Source organism: Sus scrofa, chromosome 6, assembly GCF_054392235.1.
Source record: "Sus scrofa isolate SSC_HxYL_T2T_F1_AM1 chromosome 6, Sscrofa_HxYL_maternal_Yorkshire_Landrace_v2.0, whole genome shotgun sequence".
In the NCBI taxonomy this organism is placed as follows: domain Eukaryota; kingdom Metazoa; phylum Chordata; class Mammalia; order Artiodactyla; family Suidae; genus Sus; species Sus scrofa.
This window is the reverse complement of record NC_139388.1, coordinates 34,337,979-34,356,472: the sequence shown is the minus strand read 5'-3', so window position 1 is coordinate 34,356,472 and position 18,494 is coordinate 34,337,979. Positions and strand designations below refer to the sequence as shown.

General features: G+C 42.1%; 2 long non-coding RNA genes across 4 annotated transcripts in view; one reads left to right on the top strand and one right to left on the bottom strand.

Annotated features, from left to right (window-relative positions):
* Nucleotides 1–14,954, bottom strand: part of LOC102158585 (uncharacterized) — a 327,382-nt gene extending 312,428 nt beyond the window's left edge. For both annotated transcript variants that reach the window (XR_014805912.1, XR_014805911.1), the window contains exons 1-2: nt 14,649–14,954; nt 14,034–14,227 (exon numbers count right to left, since the gene is read on the bottom strand). This is a non-coding gene — a long non-coding RNA (uncharacterized LOC102158585). The remainder of the gene's footprint in view (nt 1–14,033; nt 14,228–14,648) is intronic.
* A 75-nt stretch (nt 14,955–15,029) lies between these two features.
* Nucleotides 15,030–18,494, top strand: part of LOC106509442 (uncharacterized) — a 39,528-nt gene continuing 36,063 nt past the window's right edge. For both annotated transcript variants that reach the window (XR_002344602.2, XR_014805913.1), the window contains exon 1: nt 15,030–15,284. This is a non-coding gene — a long non-coding RNA (uncharacterized LOC106509442). The remainder of the gene's footprint in view (nt 15,285–18,494) is intronic.

The window sequence follows — 18,494 nt, the reverse complement described above, 5'->3', positions numbered from 1 at the left end:
CCTATCTCTGAGATGGTTAAAAAAACACTCCCTTACCAAGGCACTGAGAAATACATGGACAATAGGAGGGAAAGAATCTTTGGAAAACACTAGAGTGGCTGTACTCTAAGCTAGAAGTGAAGATATAAGATGTTGCCATTGAAAAGGGCCTTCTGATTTCACTGTGGTTGGTGGAGTGGCACAACCCCCAGAGGCAAAGTAAGCATGATTACCATAACAGGAGGGGAGGCTGGAAGGATGATCAGAATGGTTTAATCCACAAGGGAACTCTGTCATGGGGTCCTTAAAACAACTAACTCAGGTCCAAATCAATCAATATAATCAAAAAACTCTACAAATGGTAAACAGAAGCTTGTCTTGTGTCAGCATGACAGAGGATCACGGTTCTGATCCAGCTGAATTCACCCAGAATCTCTTGAGAAAGGGAGACTCTCCGTACCCCTAAAGAGCCTACAATAATATCACAAGGACATTACTTCCTTCCTAAAAGGAAACTGTGACCCTTTGCCATTATAACTGCGCAATGGGAAAGTGGAGATGCGGATGCGGCTCGGATCCCACGTTGCTGTGGCTCTGCCATCACTGGACTGCAGGACTCTGAGTTATCACTAATTCCTGGGACCTCACAACACAACGGTGAACCAAGGGTTGGAGTCAGACTGATACCAGAGTTAAGGCCTGAGCCGTCCAACAGTGGGTTCAATGGATATATGAGCCCATGTTGGTTATTTCACCAGTTCCTGAGTTCTTAGTAGGAAAAGATAGTCTCAGACAACCTGTGGAGTGAGAGGTTTATGGAAGAAGGATTTAAGGGAAGCTCCTAGGTCTCTCCTCTAAACAAAAGCAGGAATTCAAAACCAGTACTGGGAATACAAAAATTACTGCCACCAACCAAGTTTCAGAAAATCAACCCTATCCCAATCCCATTTAGTTTTGCCTATTTAATCAGTGCAGAAGATGGATGGATCTTGGAGAATTACAGTGGCTTATTCTGAGCTTAATTAGGGGTTGACTTCAATTGTAGCTACTATTCCAGATGTAGTCTTCTTAGTAGAGAGAATCAATACAGCCTCTGGCACCTAGTGTGCAGATATTGATCTGTCTAATGCATTTTTCTCTATCCTCATTAGCAGAAAACAACAAGTAATTTTTTTTCTTTTTTTTCTTTTTGGCCTCACCTGAGACACATGGAAGTTCCAAGGCCAGGGGTCAAATCTGAGTAGCAGCTGCGACCTATGCCACAGCTGTGGCAAAGCTTAACCCAACAAGCTGGGCTGGGGATCGAACATGTGCCACCACAGAGCCAACACCGGATTTTAACCCACTGTGCCACAACAGGATCTCCCAAGAGTGATTACTGAGTGACCCATAAGGCTGCTGGTTTAGAAGGAGAGTCGGAGCAAGAGAAAGCTCTCCAGCTGGCCCCACCTCAGCCAGTTAGCCTTTATGATACCTCAGATCCAATGATGTTTGATTTGTGATTGATCCAGGTACTGTTAAGAGGCTTGAGGCAGAAAATGTTAGGAGAATCATTAGGTTATAGCCCTAGGGTTGGTTGCAAAGCCATGCTCTCTTTTCTCCTTTGAAGAAACAGCTTTCTCAAAGCACCTAAATGCCAAGATGCCATGAAAACTGAGCAGGCTATCATGAGGTGGAAGTTGTCTGATTCACCAAGCCATAAAGTCAGGCAAGTTCTGCAGCAGTCCATCATCAAGGAGATGTGACATACACAGAATTGGGCTTGAGCAGATCTTTAAGGTGTACGTTATTTGCACTCCCAGCATAGTTATTCCTGCCACATTGCAGTCCCAGATCTCATGAGGAGTTCTATGATCAGTTGATTAAAGAGGAGAAGCAGGCCTGCTTTCTGGTGCCAGTGAGAAATGGCTTACTGTGCCATTTCAACCCCACTCAAGACTGGCCTAAAAGGACAACAGGGAAAATCTTTCCAGTAGGTAAGATTTTAAGCAGTCAGACTCATGATTTAAGGTCAAGGCATTTGGAAAGAATAAGATTAGAGGATTGATAACAAGGAGGTTTTCACGAAGGTCGGGTAATTCTAGATGGGCTCAGAAAATGACAGTATTTATGTCCCATGTGAATGCTCAGAAAAGAATCCCATTGTGTAGGAAGTTCCTCATGATCATGTTGTGAGTCTTATTCCTGGGGATGTCTGGCAAATTTTTTTCCAGACACTCTAGTGAATGGGTTCACGGACAAGTTGGCAAAGATGGAGGTAATGCACAGGCTCAATAACAAAATTAATTCTGGCTATCACCATCCCTCAGTGCACCAGAGTTTTGAATACTGCATCATATCCTGAGGGCCAGACTGCTATCTGGTGGCAACTGATTATATCAGAACCCTTTCTTCATGAAGGGACAGATACGTGTTCTTATTAGATACAAACTTATTCTCTGCATGGTTTTGTATTCCTTGTTCGCCATGTGTCCCTAGTCCCACCAGGCACAGAATCACTACCGGCTTTGTTTATAATCATGGCATCACACACAACACTGTCTCTTCATTTTACAACAAAAGAAGTAAGGCAATGTCGCATGTTCATGAGGGTTTATTTACTTGTATTTCTATGTACCCCAAGCAGGTCTTACAGAACGATGGAGAGACCTCCTTAATCATCAGCTGCTGGAGTTAATATCTTGAGAGATCAGAGAACTGTTCTCTAGCATGTAATACATGCTCTGAACAAACCAGAGGCCAATATTATGGTGCCATGATTATTCTTCTCATAGCCAGAAGAGAAGGGAGAAAGAGACATGGATGGGAGGGTGAGTGGTTCCTCTTATTACCTCAACTAATAATTTGGGGAAAAAAGTATTTCCTTTTCATTTCCACAATTCTGGAATTTGCAAACATAGGGATATTGATACTTCAGGGGGAAATATTTTCTTCCCCAGAGGACACAACTATCCCTCTGAATATGAAGTTGGGACTTCCTGTTGGCCACTGTGTGTTCCTCAAATGAAAGTGTTGGCTAAGATGATCAGTCCTTCCTGTGAAGGAGAGCTACTCATAGTTCCCTTGTTCCAATATCTATTTATTTATATCAACTAATTTTATTTTCCCTTTTATTTCACAGGATGTGTGTCCATAGTAATTATCTTGACAAATTACACTATAGCCTGCAAGTGTCAAGCTAAGGTTATGACTAGAAAGATAATGTAACATTTCTCAGAGATAGATGCCATGACTTAAGTATTTGGATTTTCCCTTGGGAGTTCCCTCCGTGGCTTGGCAGAAACAAACCCATCTAGTACCCATGAGGATGCAGGTTCAATCCCTGGACTCACTTGGTGGGTCAGGGATTCGGCATTGCCACGAGCTGTGGTGTAGGCTGCAGATGCAGCTTGGACCCCATGTTGCTGTGGCTGTGGTGTAGGCTGGCAGCTGTAGCTCTGAATTGACCCCTAGCCTGGGAACTTCCACATGTTGCAGGTATGGCCCTAAAAAGCAAAAAAAAAAAAAAAAAAAAAAAAAAAAGATTTCAGATCTTCCCTTTTGGAAATGAGGGTGAGTATTTGTTTGTTCAAGAGGTAAGGTTTCATTATATTAAGCAAGAGCATGTTACTGATACTCTTTATTTTCTAGACATGTACCTGGAATAGGAAGAGTAGGTATGGTGTTGAGTAACCAAAGGATTAGAATATGACAGAAAATACAGAATGGCTCATTCATCACTATTCCAAACTCCTTCTTGCATTTCTTCTTCACGATAAAAGCTACAAAGCTAAAAACAGCATTTCCAAGACTCTCTTGCAGCTATGATTTTACAAGTAGCCTCCCTTCATCAAGGGACCTATCTGTTCGAAATTAGAAAGATGAAGCAACTATCACAAGACTGAGGCCACATGGCTCTGCTGGCACACACGGTACAAGTATTTCTTTTATTTATTCACTTATTTTGTCTTTTTAGGGCTGTACTTGCCACATATGGAAGTTCCCAGGGTGAGATCAGAGCTATAGCTGCTGGCCTACACCACAGCCACAGCAATGCCAGACTGGAGCCACATCTGTGACCTACACCACAGCCACAGCAATGCCAGACTGGAGCCACATCTGTGACCTACACCACAGCTCATGGCAATGCCAGATCCTTAACCCACTGAGCGAGGCCAAGGATTGAACCTGTGTCCTCATGGATACTAGTCAGTTTCATTTCCATTGCGCCACGATGGGAACTCCCCAGGATAAGCATTTCTTTCTTCTATGCTAGCTGTGTCAGTGTTTCCCATGTTTGTTCCCCCAGCTTCGTGGGTGTGGAGCCTAGGCCAGTGGCAGAAGCAGGGCTCCAGCTAGAATAACTACTTGGTATGGGAGAGCACTTCTCTGAGTATGCAGCATCCAAGCTTGATTCCCCAACTCTCCCTGACCTTAAATAAACTATTTTGCATCATATATCAGAGGGGATCTGTTGTGTGCAACTAGATCTCTGGTCAATATGTGAAGAAAGATAAACATTCCAACAGAAGATTTTAGCTTCACTAGCTCTTTCTCTGGAAAGGCTTACCAACACTCTTTCGCTCTTAGCCAAATTTTAGGTGTCCCTGCTATATTCTCTAACAGTTGTTCATTTTCCTCATCCTGGTACTTTATACTATTGTCCAACTCTTTTCCCCTCACCCTTTAGAATGGACATATTCTGATAATACCCCCTTTAATTTATCCATATTCTGGTAAGAGTAAATAGTCCTTCCTTTAGGAAACTGCCTCCTCCCTCTGCCAGTCCAGGAGGCTTTGGCATGTGACCCAAATGGGCTAATCCACATGGGTGTTGGCAACAGTGACTGGTTCAGGAGTAGAGGGATGCAAAGTTAGACCAATGACAGTATGGGCTTTTTGCTGGAACTAATACAGACAGAATGTTCTTGCACTGGACTCCCTGAAGTGACCGAATACAGTAGGGGCTTTCTTGCCATATGAGTATCACTTAAAAAGAAACAGAATAAAACCAACAGAAATGGAAATTCATAGATGAAAAAAGAGAGAGATCAATTCTGATGACATTATTTGACCACATCATGAAAAAAAAAATTAAGTACAAAGACAATGTAAACATCACCTGAAATCCCACCATTCAGAGTTAATCTCAGGTAACATTTTTATGACAATGCTTTCATATACCTCTAAGAATAAACACATAGTTTTCCCTAAATTGGATCATATAATATATACTGGTTTACTGTAAATGTTTTTTTCTTTTTACTCTACAATTTAATTTTTTATACCCCCTTTCCTCTTCTCTTCTTTCCCTACTTTTTATTCCTCTGCCCCACCTCCCAGTAACTAATGTTATAGGCCTAGTGTTTTTGTTTCCATAGATTTCTTCATGATCAAGTACATATATACATGAATATAGAGCAAGAAACATAATGGCAACAACAATAACAAGAATCATAGTTATTATTGTTTCTTGCTATTTTAAAAATGGTATCATACTGCCTACCTACCTCTGCATCCAGCTTTTCTCAGTTAACAGTACATTATGGAATCCATCCAAGTTAAATGATACAGATTTAAATCATTATTTTTATCGATTACAATCCCCATACTGAGGATGAACCACATTTCATTCAGCCATTCCTCCGTTATTTGATATTTAGATTGTTTCATTTTCTTCTTCTCTTCCTTTTCACTCCATGACAAATCATGCTAGAATAAAGGCAATATTATATACTGGTCTCTCTTTTTTTTAAAAAAAGTTTTATCAGCCAGATTCTCAGGAATGGGACTGCAGGGTCAAAATATCTCGGTGTTTTCCTTTAAAGGGATATCGCCGGACTGCCTTCCAACAGGCTGCAACAATTTCCATCTCCATCAGCAATATGTGAGCGCCTCTGTTTCCTTGGCATATCACCAGCACTAGGTGATAATGCTCTTGAAATGTTTGCACTATTTCTTTAATTCAAAATATTTCTGATTAGCAGTGAGGTTAAGCATCTTTTCATACGCCTCTTTCCATTTGTATTCCCTCTTCTCTAAGTAACTCTTGAGTTGTCTGTCTTTTTATTATTAATTTGATTACACACAAGATGCAATCTCCAAAATCGCAAGATTTCTCTCTTTTAGAAAAACCTACAAAACACATATATGAGACAAATATACATATATGGCAAATAAATGGTTAATAGCTTTAATATATAAGAAAGTCTTTATGATTCCAAACTTTCATCACCAGGCAATGAAGCAGGGCATGGAGAACAGTGAAAAAGCTGGTTGATATGCCCAGAGGTCTCTATCTCCCCCCAACAGCATGCTTGAGGAGCATGTGGAACCACCAAAAAAGCACAGAGAGGAAGAAAAAGTTATGTTCCTGTCAAATAGGATAACATAATGGAAATCATGAACTGAAAATGATGAAGAGAAAAGAAGAGGCTGTAGCTTTAAATAATAATGAGTCAAGGCAGGGCTGTGCTGCCCAGGCTTAGAGTCAAGGGCGGGAGTGAATCAGAGCCTGATAAAGGTCACCCTTCGCCTGCCTTTTCTGGGCCTCCCATGCTGTTCACCACTTTTAACCACAGTGGGGGTGTCTCATCACCCATACCATGCAGAGGCCCAGATCTTTACTCATTTGTTCTTCCGTAGCAGACCTAAAAGGTAGAGTGCCTTTGTGGTCCGCACAGCTGGCACCAAGACCAGAGTCATAGGCAAAAAGGGTTTGCAATGACTCTGAGAGCCTGGCCAGCCCACTCCTTCCTACAGCTGCCAAGCCTTGCATTGTTCTTGAATTGTTCAAGTTGCCATAACAACATGCTACTCTTAAATATAAAGGTGACCCTGCTGATCCACCCCAAAAGGGCAGTTTAGATTGGTTTCCTGCATGCGTGATGACTTGTTGAGACATAATCAGAGAAATATGGCAGAAACATAGAAACCAGCCAGGTTGGGACCAGCATGTTCATACACACACTCTTCCTACATCCTTGGCAGACATCACCAATCAATCATAAAACTCTCTTATTCTGAGCCTAAACATAGCTCCGAAATTCTCCTTCACTCAGTGCTCCTTAAAAACGGATCCAAGTTAGAATGCAAGATGAACACAATTTGCCATCTCTGACCAAAACCTTTATCTGGAGATGATAAAGGCAAAATTCAGAGAGGAAAATGAGTTGTACAATAGCACAAAAAGAAGTAAGTACCAGAGCCAGGGAGAAAAAGGCAGGGAGAAGATGGGAAAAGGAAAAGAAATTCAACTTATTGAGTGTGTCTGTGCCATGTTAATTGAGGCACTGTGCTTGCTGCTTGGCACATATCAGAACTCAGGTCTTGGGAAGGCGCTGTATCAGTTACTCTCCTGGTCAGTGTCCTTCACGGACAACAGCACAAGTATATACGACATAATGCTAAGATGATGGCTCAACTGTGGCTGTGGGATGAGTGACGTTAACTAGCTCATGGGTGCAGTGTGATGAAAGCCACAACCTTGCCGTCATCACCCCTATGCCCTAGACAGACATTTTCTCTTCAGCATTATGACTCTGGGGCTATGCCAGGAAGCATGGCACTCTTAAAGGCAGCTGCCGTGCATTATCAGGTGACCATTTCAGCCATGTACGTAAAATATGTACAAGAACCAGTTTGCATGGACAGAAGAATACTTGCTCCAGGACCACATGCTGTATCCATGGGAAGTACTGTGCTATTCCACCATAGCCACACGTTACCCTTTATTACAAAAGGAGCCAAGGCAGAAAATTAAAAACTCAGTATCTGCCTCCTCAACACACCCTATTATCACCATCACCACAGCCAACACTGGGCAGGATGATGGCAAAGATACAGGATGACATCACTGCCACTGATGATGACATTAAAGTTATCTAACGATGAAACTGTATTTCACTGTTCCATAGAATTGAGTCAGCATTTGAATCCTCTAGGGTCTCAGAAAAAAAAAGATTTGGGGAAACAAACTCAACAGCCTATATTGAAAAACTATACTTTCGTATAACGTGGCACAAACTTTGCAGGCTAACAGACATGAGTGCGTGTCCTGGCTCCGTCATTCAGTCATGTGACCTTGGGCAAGTTCACTCGCCTTAGGCTCAGTTTCTTCAACTGTCAGTTAGAATGTGAATAATAATGAGAAAGCAGAAGGTAAAATACTTACCACAATCCTTGGCATATAGGAAGCTTTTAATAAATACTCAATGTTATTAAACATTTTAATATTAAGTGTTGAAGAGTGATGATAATGACGATAGATGGTTACGATCTCTGCGGTCCCCACAACCGCCCTCTCCGCTTTTCACCCATTCTCACACCCTCTTAAATGACACCCCTTACAGAGGGGCCTTTTGTTTCTCAGGGAAAGGCCATCCCTCCTCCATCTATCCAGAAGATTTCATCTTCAGAGTCCAGTGAAATGCCTCCCTCTTCTGGGACGCTCACTCTCACCATCTTTTGTCTCTGACCTTCTGAGTCATGTACTTTGGCTCTCCGTCCAGTTAACACAGGAGTATTAAGCATCTACACGGCACTAAGGTTTGTTAATCACACTGTCATACCAGGTAGGCCTGCATTTGGGTCTTTACATTGGCTGGTTCCTCCACCTGCCATGGTTTCCTATCTCCCCGGGATCATCCATTTGATCCTCCCCATTTTCCAGGTGTCAGAGCAAGTGCTGCCTCTGCAGAGCAGTTTTCATTGTCTTCCAGTCTCATCCTACCCCCCTACCAGTTACTCTTACATCTATTTTCTTCATTTGCTTATGCAATTTTCTATATTCCTCCCCTATTAGGAGATAAAATCTACTAAAACAGGAATTCTGTCTATCGTGTTCATCACTGGACCTCCAAAACGTAGAAAGTTACCTAGCACATAGTATGGACTCGATAAATATTTACTAGATGAATCAATAATTCCCCCCCCAATAATATTAGAAGCGTCAAGGTAACACTTTCTAGAGCAGATATTCCTTTCATAATCACTTTACTGTACCTGAGCAGATTACTCAAGAGTTGAATAAAATAGCTGGCCATACACAAATTCAGGGAAATAATATTAGAATCTGTGTCCCTGTCACATCCTCACTAGATTATAAGCTCCTTGGGGGTAAAAGTCATCGCTTTTCATCCTGCACTTCCTGTAGTGCCTAACGAGCACCATGAAATGCACATATATAATAAGAGCTTAGCTATGTCAAATGGAATTGAATAGAATAGCACAAGCGTCTGCAGAAATGTTCAAACACACGCAAGAGGCAACAATAAAACTGCAAACTCATACCCGGTTCCTCTGCAGCACTGGCTCAGATCTCAGAAAAGCACTATCTATAATTAGGCATTTTGTTCTTTTTATATCAGAGGGATGAGAAAGGAGCTCTTACTTTCTGGGTGGCTGGGGAGGCAGAAAATAAACCAGTGTCTGAAACAGAAATGAAGATGCTTTAATTCTTTCGGTTTTATCAGCAGAACCCTGATTAAATGTACCCGTCTGCATTTCCTCTTAAATGGACCCTCTTTTCCAGTCTAACCCCTATTATACCTGACCGAATAGATTGCTTCCTACTGGAAGTCTGGGCTGATAACAGAAGATTGGACGTATTTCACGTCTAGGAAACATCATGTAGCGGCCATGGCTAATGACCTTCCTCTCATTAATGAGGAGGAAAGTAGTAGCTACCATTTATTGAGTGTCTATTGTGCAGTTAATTATATGTGAAATGAGTTACATGTATTGTGCTGTGTAATATTTATAAAAACCCTATGACTAGGTATTATTACTGTTGTTGATGTTTCCCCCCTTTTAAACCAAACCTGGGAATGGTGAAATCTGAATATGGCATGTAGTATGGTCCATAATTGTATCAATGTCAATTTCCCATATTGATCACATCCTTTTGAATCTAAGATGCTATCATTGGAGGAAGCTGGGAGAAGAGTGCAAAAGAATTCTCAGCACTATTCTTATAACTTCTAATGTATCTAAAATTATTTCAAAATAAAGAGCCTCTTTTTTAAATAAAGAAAAATTCTGGGACACAAGAAGATTAAATAGCTTGCCCAGATCACAAAGTTTTGTCTATGAAGAGGTCAGTTTCTTTTTTTTTTTTTTTTTTTTTTTGTCTTTTTGCCATTTCTTGGGCGGCTCCAGCAGCATATGGAGGTTCCCAGTCTAGGGGTCGAATCAGAGCTGTAGCTGCTGGCCTACACCAGAGCCACAGCAATGAGGGATCTGAGCCGCGTCTGCGACCTACATCACAGCTCATGGCAACGCTGGATCATCAACCCACTGAGCAAGGCCAAGGATCAAACCCGCAACGTCATGGTTCCTAGTCAGATCATAAACCACTGAGCCACGACGGGAACTCCAAGAGGTCAGTTTCAATCCATATTCTTCTGGTTCTAAAGCCCAGGCCTTAACCGCCAATTGCATGGTTTATAGTCCATGCTCCTGGCTTCTCACCTGTTTTGCTTTCAGATAACATGAGCCCTTGAGCAATGTTGTCTTCCTTACCTTGGCTACTGGGAAGCTCAGAACTATGTGGTGTCAAACTGTGGTATCTACGTTTATAACTGGAATATCTATTTCATTCCTCTTAGGTCAATTTCCTTCCAGCAGTCACCCACCGTGGTCTTTAATAGACTCATTTTTCACTTCTCTCTCTCTTTTTTTTTTAAAATTGTTTCAATCTTTTTGAAAAAGATTCCAGATTATAAATAAAGTTAAGCATCTTTCTCTTTCTCAAGAATATTCTTACCCTCAATTTTCTGAACCTAGATATCAATTGGTACCACCCAGCCAGCATCCCATAGTCCAGATCCTAGAACCACGGAAGCACTCAAGGCAAGAGATGAGATAGAAAACAATGACTTCAGGTTGCTAAAGGTGAGAGGCCTTTCTTATCTTCATTTTATTTTCTGAAAATTAAATACTTGGCAAGGTTTTCCTTAAGCTAATTAGCATCCCTTCTTAACATTTTAAGTAACTGCTCATTTAGAGTAGTGAATGATTGCTTTGAGATTAGAGTATAGGGAAAATCTTTCTGTTGGGAATAATCCACTTATGCGGCTGTTTGTTTGAAGCAGAGATAAACAGAGATTTTTTTTTCCTTCTTGACATGCCAGGCATAAGAGAGAACAGGGTGATTAATGAAACTCTGCTTTTTTGCCAATAAATTTCTGACTTCAGATACAAGCTTGTAGTTGTTGAGTTTTCTGGGGAATTTTTTTTTCTTTCTTTTTAACCCAGAGGAAAAAGAAAATGGCACCACCCGGATTCTAGAGCCCCTTTAAATCTGTTACGTTGTGAACTATTTTTGGTTCTTAAAATGGTTTAGGTAATTTTTCATTGGCTCTACTGGGAATGCCACTTTGTGCTCTGTTATTTATAATCTGCAGAAATTAATTATGCTGCTAATTAACAGCTTGCAAACAAATTATTGCTCAAGGAGTTATTTATTCAGTTATGAAAGCACAACTTCAGGGTTCTATGTAGATTCTTTCTGACAGCTCTTTTATTTCTTGCTTTTGTTTCTGAATTTTCTGCTCCTAAGGTTCAGTGAAGGTCTGCTTGCAAGGGATGACAATTAGTCAGGATCTCAGTAGCCGGGAACTAGGTCAGCAGCTCTACTTGGGGGAGAAGAAAGGCGGGAGGTTCACAGAGCCTGCTTAGTGTGCACCGTGGAGTTGATCAAGACACTCCTTATGTGAGTGGTGGCTCTTGTAACACCCACCACAAGGTTTGTCCAAAAACATGTCCATTTTTGCACCTTCGAGACTCTTAGGAGAGCCCTGAGGACAAAACGGCATCAGACAAGGGGGAAGGCAAGAATGTAAACACATGCCATATATGCTCCCATTCTCCATTCCCATGCTCATGGCAGACAGCAATAATGGACCATAGATCATCAGCCTCAGAATCATTTTCAATACAGTCTTCCAGGTAGACACTGCCAACTGCTGTTATCCCTGGTAGAAGAAAAGGGCTGGCCATAGTAATATCAACAGGGTTTGATATTCCCAACTCTCTACTGCTTACCAGGCTGTTGGATTAGACAATGGGATGGAAGAAATTATAGATAAGAATCCTCTTTCTCCCATAGCAAGACCTCACCCTGCCCAGGGAAACAGCAAAGAACTGGCCACAGGCAAAGCCATAAAGAGCCAGCTCTGCATAAAAGACCATGTTGGACAGTTCCTGCAGGAGCAAGGGGGTCCACCGTTAAAAAAAAAAAAAAAAAAAAAAAAGGAACACTTGGCAGGGTTTGGCCCCCCTGGTTCTGATTCTTTGTATTCCATTCAGTGGTGATGAGACCCTTAGTGAGTCTCTATCTGGTCCTTAGACTATCATCTCCTAACGAGGGTGGTACCCTTAGGGTCTCTGAGATCCTTCTAGCTCTGACTGTCTAATGTTTCAATGTTACTGTGAGTGTTACAGGCTCAGGGAGCCTCCCAAGGACAGGTCTGTTGCAGTTGGTAGAATGAAGATGCCAAGGGCCTCACTAAACTATTCCTGCACCCAGCGAAGAAGGGCAGAGCTGGGCTTCAGAATCAAAACGAAGAATGGTGAAGAAAATAACAGGCAAAAAAAACAAGGTGAAAGTCACCACGTTGGCATTTGATGGCTGGCACACACCAAGCAACATTTACCCCTAAGTTCAAAGGAACCAAACTCACCTTGCGGCTCTGGAGACACTCAGACCCCAAGCTCCTCTCTGCACTTCAGCATTCTAGAAGCACATCTTCCTCTGTCTAAACTCACCAGCCCACCTTCCACATGTCCCACAGCCCAAGGCCTATCCATTTTCAGCAAATGCAATCACTTTCTTTAAGCCCCTCTTCTTAAAGCTAAGAAGCAAGGACCCACATTTATCTCCTAGATCCTATACTGTCTCCACACCAGTGGGTCCCCTGCAGGTCTCTGCTGAGTGATTGGCTCCAAGAGACTAAAAAGCAAATCGCAGCCCAATTCAATGAGGCACCCATGATGCTTCCTTTCTCAGATCTCCTTCTCAAGCATTATAACCTCTGTCTGAGGACCTTTTAGCTTTTGGGGGAAGCTAAATGCAGCAAAAGAAAGAACATGGGCTGAATTTGAATTCCGGCCCTAACTTGATTAACTGTCTGACATCAGACAAATTCCCTAGAGCGCTTTGAGCTTCCATCTGCTCATCTGGAAAAGGGCAACAATAAACTCTTAGCATGCACAGAGACAGGCACAAAGATGCTCATCACAGCCTGCCTTAGTAAATATAGACAAAAATTGATTATCCATTAGCAGGAAGGAGATAGATGTTTAGTCATAAAATGGAATACTTTACCACAATCAAAATGAACAAATTAGACATGCATATATTAGGTGAATAAATTTCAAAAACTAAGAATAAAGCAAATGTAAATGGATGACAGGTGTGTAATACAATATATGCTGTATATTCCAAATTTTTATGTTGTATGCCTATGTACTAAAAAATAAAAATATACCTGGGAATGACACTCATCAACCTCAGAATATTGTTTCCTCCACAGAGGGATGAAAAGGAAGGCCTCTGAGTAGAAATTTTAGTTTCAGATATGAGGAGGTCCAGTACACGTTTCTAGAAAAATTTCAGTAATTTGGGGTTTTCCATGTTTCATCCTACATGAGGTGTACCATGGAGGCTCAAAATTTAAGAGAACCTTTGATAATCTCTGCTTTAGCAAAAGATCTGTTATGTAATTGGTCAACCCTAATTCTGTCTGTAAACTAGACCGGTGTTTCAAAGCTCTTTTCTAAAAGATGCTCATACGTTCAACAAATATTTAGCTATGGCTATCGCTGTGCCAGTCACTGTGCCACATGGGGGTATACAGAGATAAGTAAAATAAATATGGATCCTGTACTCTGAGAGTTCACAGCATAGGAGAAAACTAAACAAGTAAACAAACTGTGCTAAATTCCATGAAAGAAATGAACAGAGGGTCATGATAAAAAAATAATAATAATAAGGAAGAAGAATAGTGTTTTAGTCATCGATTGGGCATGAAAACCAACCCCAAATTCAATGTCTTAATATAACAACAACTTACTATTTTCTTACAATTCTGTTGACTGACTGGAAGGTTCTTCTGCTTCCCACGGTGTTGGCTTGGGTTTTGAGATGGCCGGGAAGTCCAAAGTGGCCTCACTCATCCAGCTGTAGCAGGTGCCAGTTGGGAGCTCACTTGGGCTTAGGTTCTCACCCACATAGGCGTTTTTACCACGAGCTTCATCAGGATTGTGGCTGGGTTTCAGGAAGGTTTGTTCCAAATGCAAAGGAGAGAAACTTCAGATCGCTTCAAGCCCAGCCCCCAAATTACACAAGGTCACTTCTGCCTCAGTCTATTGGTCATAACAAGTCACGGGTTCATTCCAGATATAAGGGTAGGGAAATCTGACGCTACTTCTTTCTTTTTATATATATACCTATTTTTTTTTATCTTTTTTTCCCCCAGATTTTCCCTTAAGGTTATTATAAAATATTGAGTATAGTTCCCTGTGCTATACAGTAGGTCTTTGATGGTTGTCTATTTCATATATAATAGTGTGTATATACTAATCCCAAACTCCTGATTTTATTATTCATCCCACTCTTTTTTTCTTAAAAATTTTTTTTCTAAAAAAGTAAGCGTTGGTGGTCGGGGCGAGGGCAAAGCCTGTGCTACCTTCAGACTTGTCCAGGTGCCTCACAAGGAGGTCCGTTTGGAAAGTATGACAGTCCCTCTTCGCATGGTCGCGTCGCCAGAATCGATGGCTACCACACCCGCGTACAACCCCAGCGAAGACAGTGCAACCACGACGAGATGGCAACCGCCCCACCAGGGAGCAGGCCCACCTCCCTCACCGTGACGACTCCAGAGAGAGCTTCCCAGGGCAATGGGGTTGTCCCCGGTGGGCCTCGGAACCTGACGGGCAACCTGGAGGGCAACAGGTGCACTACCCAGGACCAGGCGAGGAGCTCACGCTCACGCATGGACGTAGGGGCGGGGCTCGGCCGACCCCGCAAGAACCCCATCTAATCCCGCCACCGAGGGAGGGCTTCTCGCGAGACTCACACCGTGGGCGCAAAGTGAAAATGTCCTGGAGTCTGAGGTTTTTGCAGGGCTGGAGAGCTGGAGTCCAGCTGCTTGTAGCACCCTGGCCTTCCTCACTACACCAAGCTACCGCGGAGGCGAGAGGTCTGCAGACAGACCCCTCCGTGGTCGTTTGTCGTGAATGACCGTCTGGAAATATACTTGGGAGCGACACCCAGCAACTTCAGAATATTATTTCCTCCGCGGAGGGACCAACAGAAGAGTCCTGTGAGTAGATATAGCGGTGTTTCTGATATGAGTAGGTTCAGCTCCTGTTTCTAAAAAAGAATCAGTGGAGTTCCCGTCGTGGCACAGTGGTTAACGAATCCGACTAGGAACCATGACGTTGCGGGTTCGGTCCCTGGCCTTGCTCAGTGGGTTAACGATCCGGCGTTGCCGTGAGCTGTGGTGTAGGTTGCAAACGCGGCTCGGATCCCACGTTGCTGTGGCTCTGGCGTAGGCCGGTGGCTACAGCTCCGATTCAACCCCTAGCCTGGGAACCTCCATATGCCGCGAGAGCGGCCCAAGAAATAGCAACAACAACAAAAAAGACAAAAAGACAAAAGAAAAAAAAAAAGAATCAGTGATTTGGTATTTTTTACATTGAGTCCTATATTATTAGGTGTACCATGTTGGCTAAGGATTAATATTTTCAGTAATTTGGTGTCTCCTAGCGCTGTTTAGACGGGGAGAGCAGGACATCACCACATCCGACTGCTTCTTTTTACTTTATTTCCCTCTCTTTCTTTCTTTTCTTTTTTTTTTTTTTGGAGATATAGTTCCTTTACAATGTTATGTTTCAGTGTATAGCAGGATGTTTCAGCTATACATGCATACATATCCTTATTTTTTCACATTCTTTTCCCTTTATCGTTTATTTAAAAATATTGAGTATGGTTCCCTGTGCTATATAGTAGGTCCTTGATGGTTATCTGTTTAATATATAGTAGTGTGTATATGTTAATACCAAACTCCTGATTTTATTATTTATCTCTACCCACCCCTTTTTTTTCTGACCATGCCCCCAGCATGTGCAAGTTCCCAGGCCAGATAGCAAATTGCACCACAGCAGTGACCAGAACCATAGCAGTGACAAGGAAGGATCCTCAGCTGCTAGGCCCCTAGGTGATGGAAGGATTGGTGAAGACTTGACTGCCCTCTTTAGTCCATCTGGCTGAGATAGGGATAGACCACAGTTAAGAAACTGCATACCATGTTTTTTCATAAACATTCACTGTACCCACCATCAAAGCAAAGACTCCAAGAAGCTCTGCAATGGAAAACAAGATTTCACTTACCTTTTAAAAAGTGTTCATTTATTTCTGTCTTTACATATCCCTCATTTAGGTTAACCCAAGTATCTTCCAATGTAAGCTAACCACAGGTACTCCTTTTTTTCAGAGAACTCCTGGAACTAACATCTTTGCATTCAGTTTGGGAAGTCAGTGTTCTAAATGAAGTTGATTTTTATAGATTAGAGTTGTTTAAAGCAGAGTCCAAAATGACAGGTATCTTGTGTTCTTTGGAGAAAAAGTTCTTCCATGTAAATCAGAAAAATTAATAAACACTCTGACACAGTCCACATGACACAACCCAGGCCTGAGTCAGGGAAGGGGCTCTAGGGGAGGAGGGAGGAGAGGGATCTGGCTTCTGTCACCTGCTCAGGCCTCCCCAGACCTTCAGCATTTCCCTGTTAATTCCTGTGGTCTAAGAATGACAATTGGAATTTTAATTTGCATCTAGAATCAAAATCAACAAGTAAAGTGCCGTCAATCTGTAATACTACAACCACCTGGGCAAATTATTAGAGATGAACTGCTGTGAATTACGTGAAAGACCAAAGTACCCCTCTTGAACACAATCCAGCATCCAGCAGACAGGCTGTGATGTTCAGCGGCCTTGGTGGTTGTGTTACAATTGAATTACAAGGGGAAAACAGCCCTGTGCTGATTTCGTAATTATCATGATCTACTATTATGATCCATCACCAACAGAGCAGTTGGTGAAGCTGCAGTAAATCACCATTATTTATATTGCAACAAATCACAAGGAGGTATCATTGAGAATCATAATTCACACTCACTTCAGACAGTAATTACCTGTATATGACTGTCTAGGTATGTCATGAAGGTAGCACAGAAAAAAATCATAAACTGCACTGTCCTGAAGACATGGCTTCTATGAACAAGCTTTCCAGCTTTGCAAAGAAAGAGGAGACAAATATTTCTATTTCTTCCCCTCAGTATCTGTCCTAGGCCTTCACAGATCACACCAAAAATGGAATAAGTTCTAGGGTCCACATTTAGGATGGACACTAGCCAACTTTACAACCTTTTGGCTTAACGCAGGTCGTATGACATGCTTTAGACAGGATTAAAGATCCAGATAAAAGTCAGATTTAGATAAGCCATGCCCAAGTATTTTTTAGCCATTCATCAAATTCTTAAGATCAGTACGAGTCCAAGTACTAGGCTGTTCCCATCGGAACCTAAAATAAAGAAGAAAACAATGCTACTGATCCTGTCTTTCTTTAAAATGATGGTATTTTGCTCATCATGGATTGTTTGCATTCATTTTAATTTTTTGCAATGTTGCACTAAAATATTTATCTCAGTGGCTGAGGGTTTTTTTTTTTTTTTTAATGGTCTTTTAGAAGCATGCCTCAGCTCCTCATCCTGATCCCACCCTTTTCTCAGTAATTCTCTGAGGTAGACAATTATCACCATTTTAGGAATAAAAAACTAAGGTCCAGTAAGTTGGCCAAATCACATTCTGGACAGGCTTGAAAGCTCACTAAGAGGGAGAATAAGTTATGTACCTCTTTTATCTCCTCCTTCAGTCATCCTACACCATATAATTGAATAAGGAAGCTGAATTAGTTTTGCGTTCCAGTCCAAAGGCAGAGACCTAGAGTAATAACTTACCATACCAGAAAGGAGAACGGCCTTATGTGCTAAAGAGTCTCCATAAAAATAGCATGCAGCTCCTGGCACCAGAGGTCCAACAGAAGCCTTATATTGCATTATCCCTCTGTAGAAGCTTGGTTGGGCTTAGTTTTTTTTTTAACAATCCCCAGTGAAAGAATCTTATAGATCATCTAGTCCCACATCACAAGCCGACCTCCATTTTATTTATATACTGACAAAAATGATGCTTAGGGAGATCATGGGACGTGTCCATTGCCCCCCTCCCCCAGCCCACAGCTGGGTCACCACAGGCCCAGGGTTAAAGCCAAACAAAGCTCATCTCCAGATCCCCTTCCTCCATCGAGCAGTTGGCCTCTGTTGGACAAGCATAGCTCTCACCTGGCTGGCTGCTAGCACCAGCAACCTCTGTTAAGGTCCAAGTTCCTGGTACACAGAAGCTAAGGCTATATGTTCCTTGGCTCTAGCTCATCTGGAACATGCACCCCAAACCCCTGCTTGTTGCATGTACTTT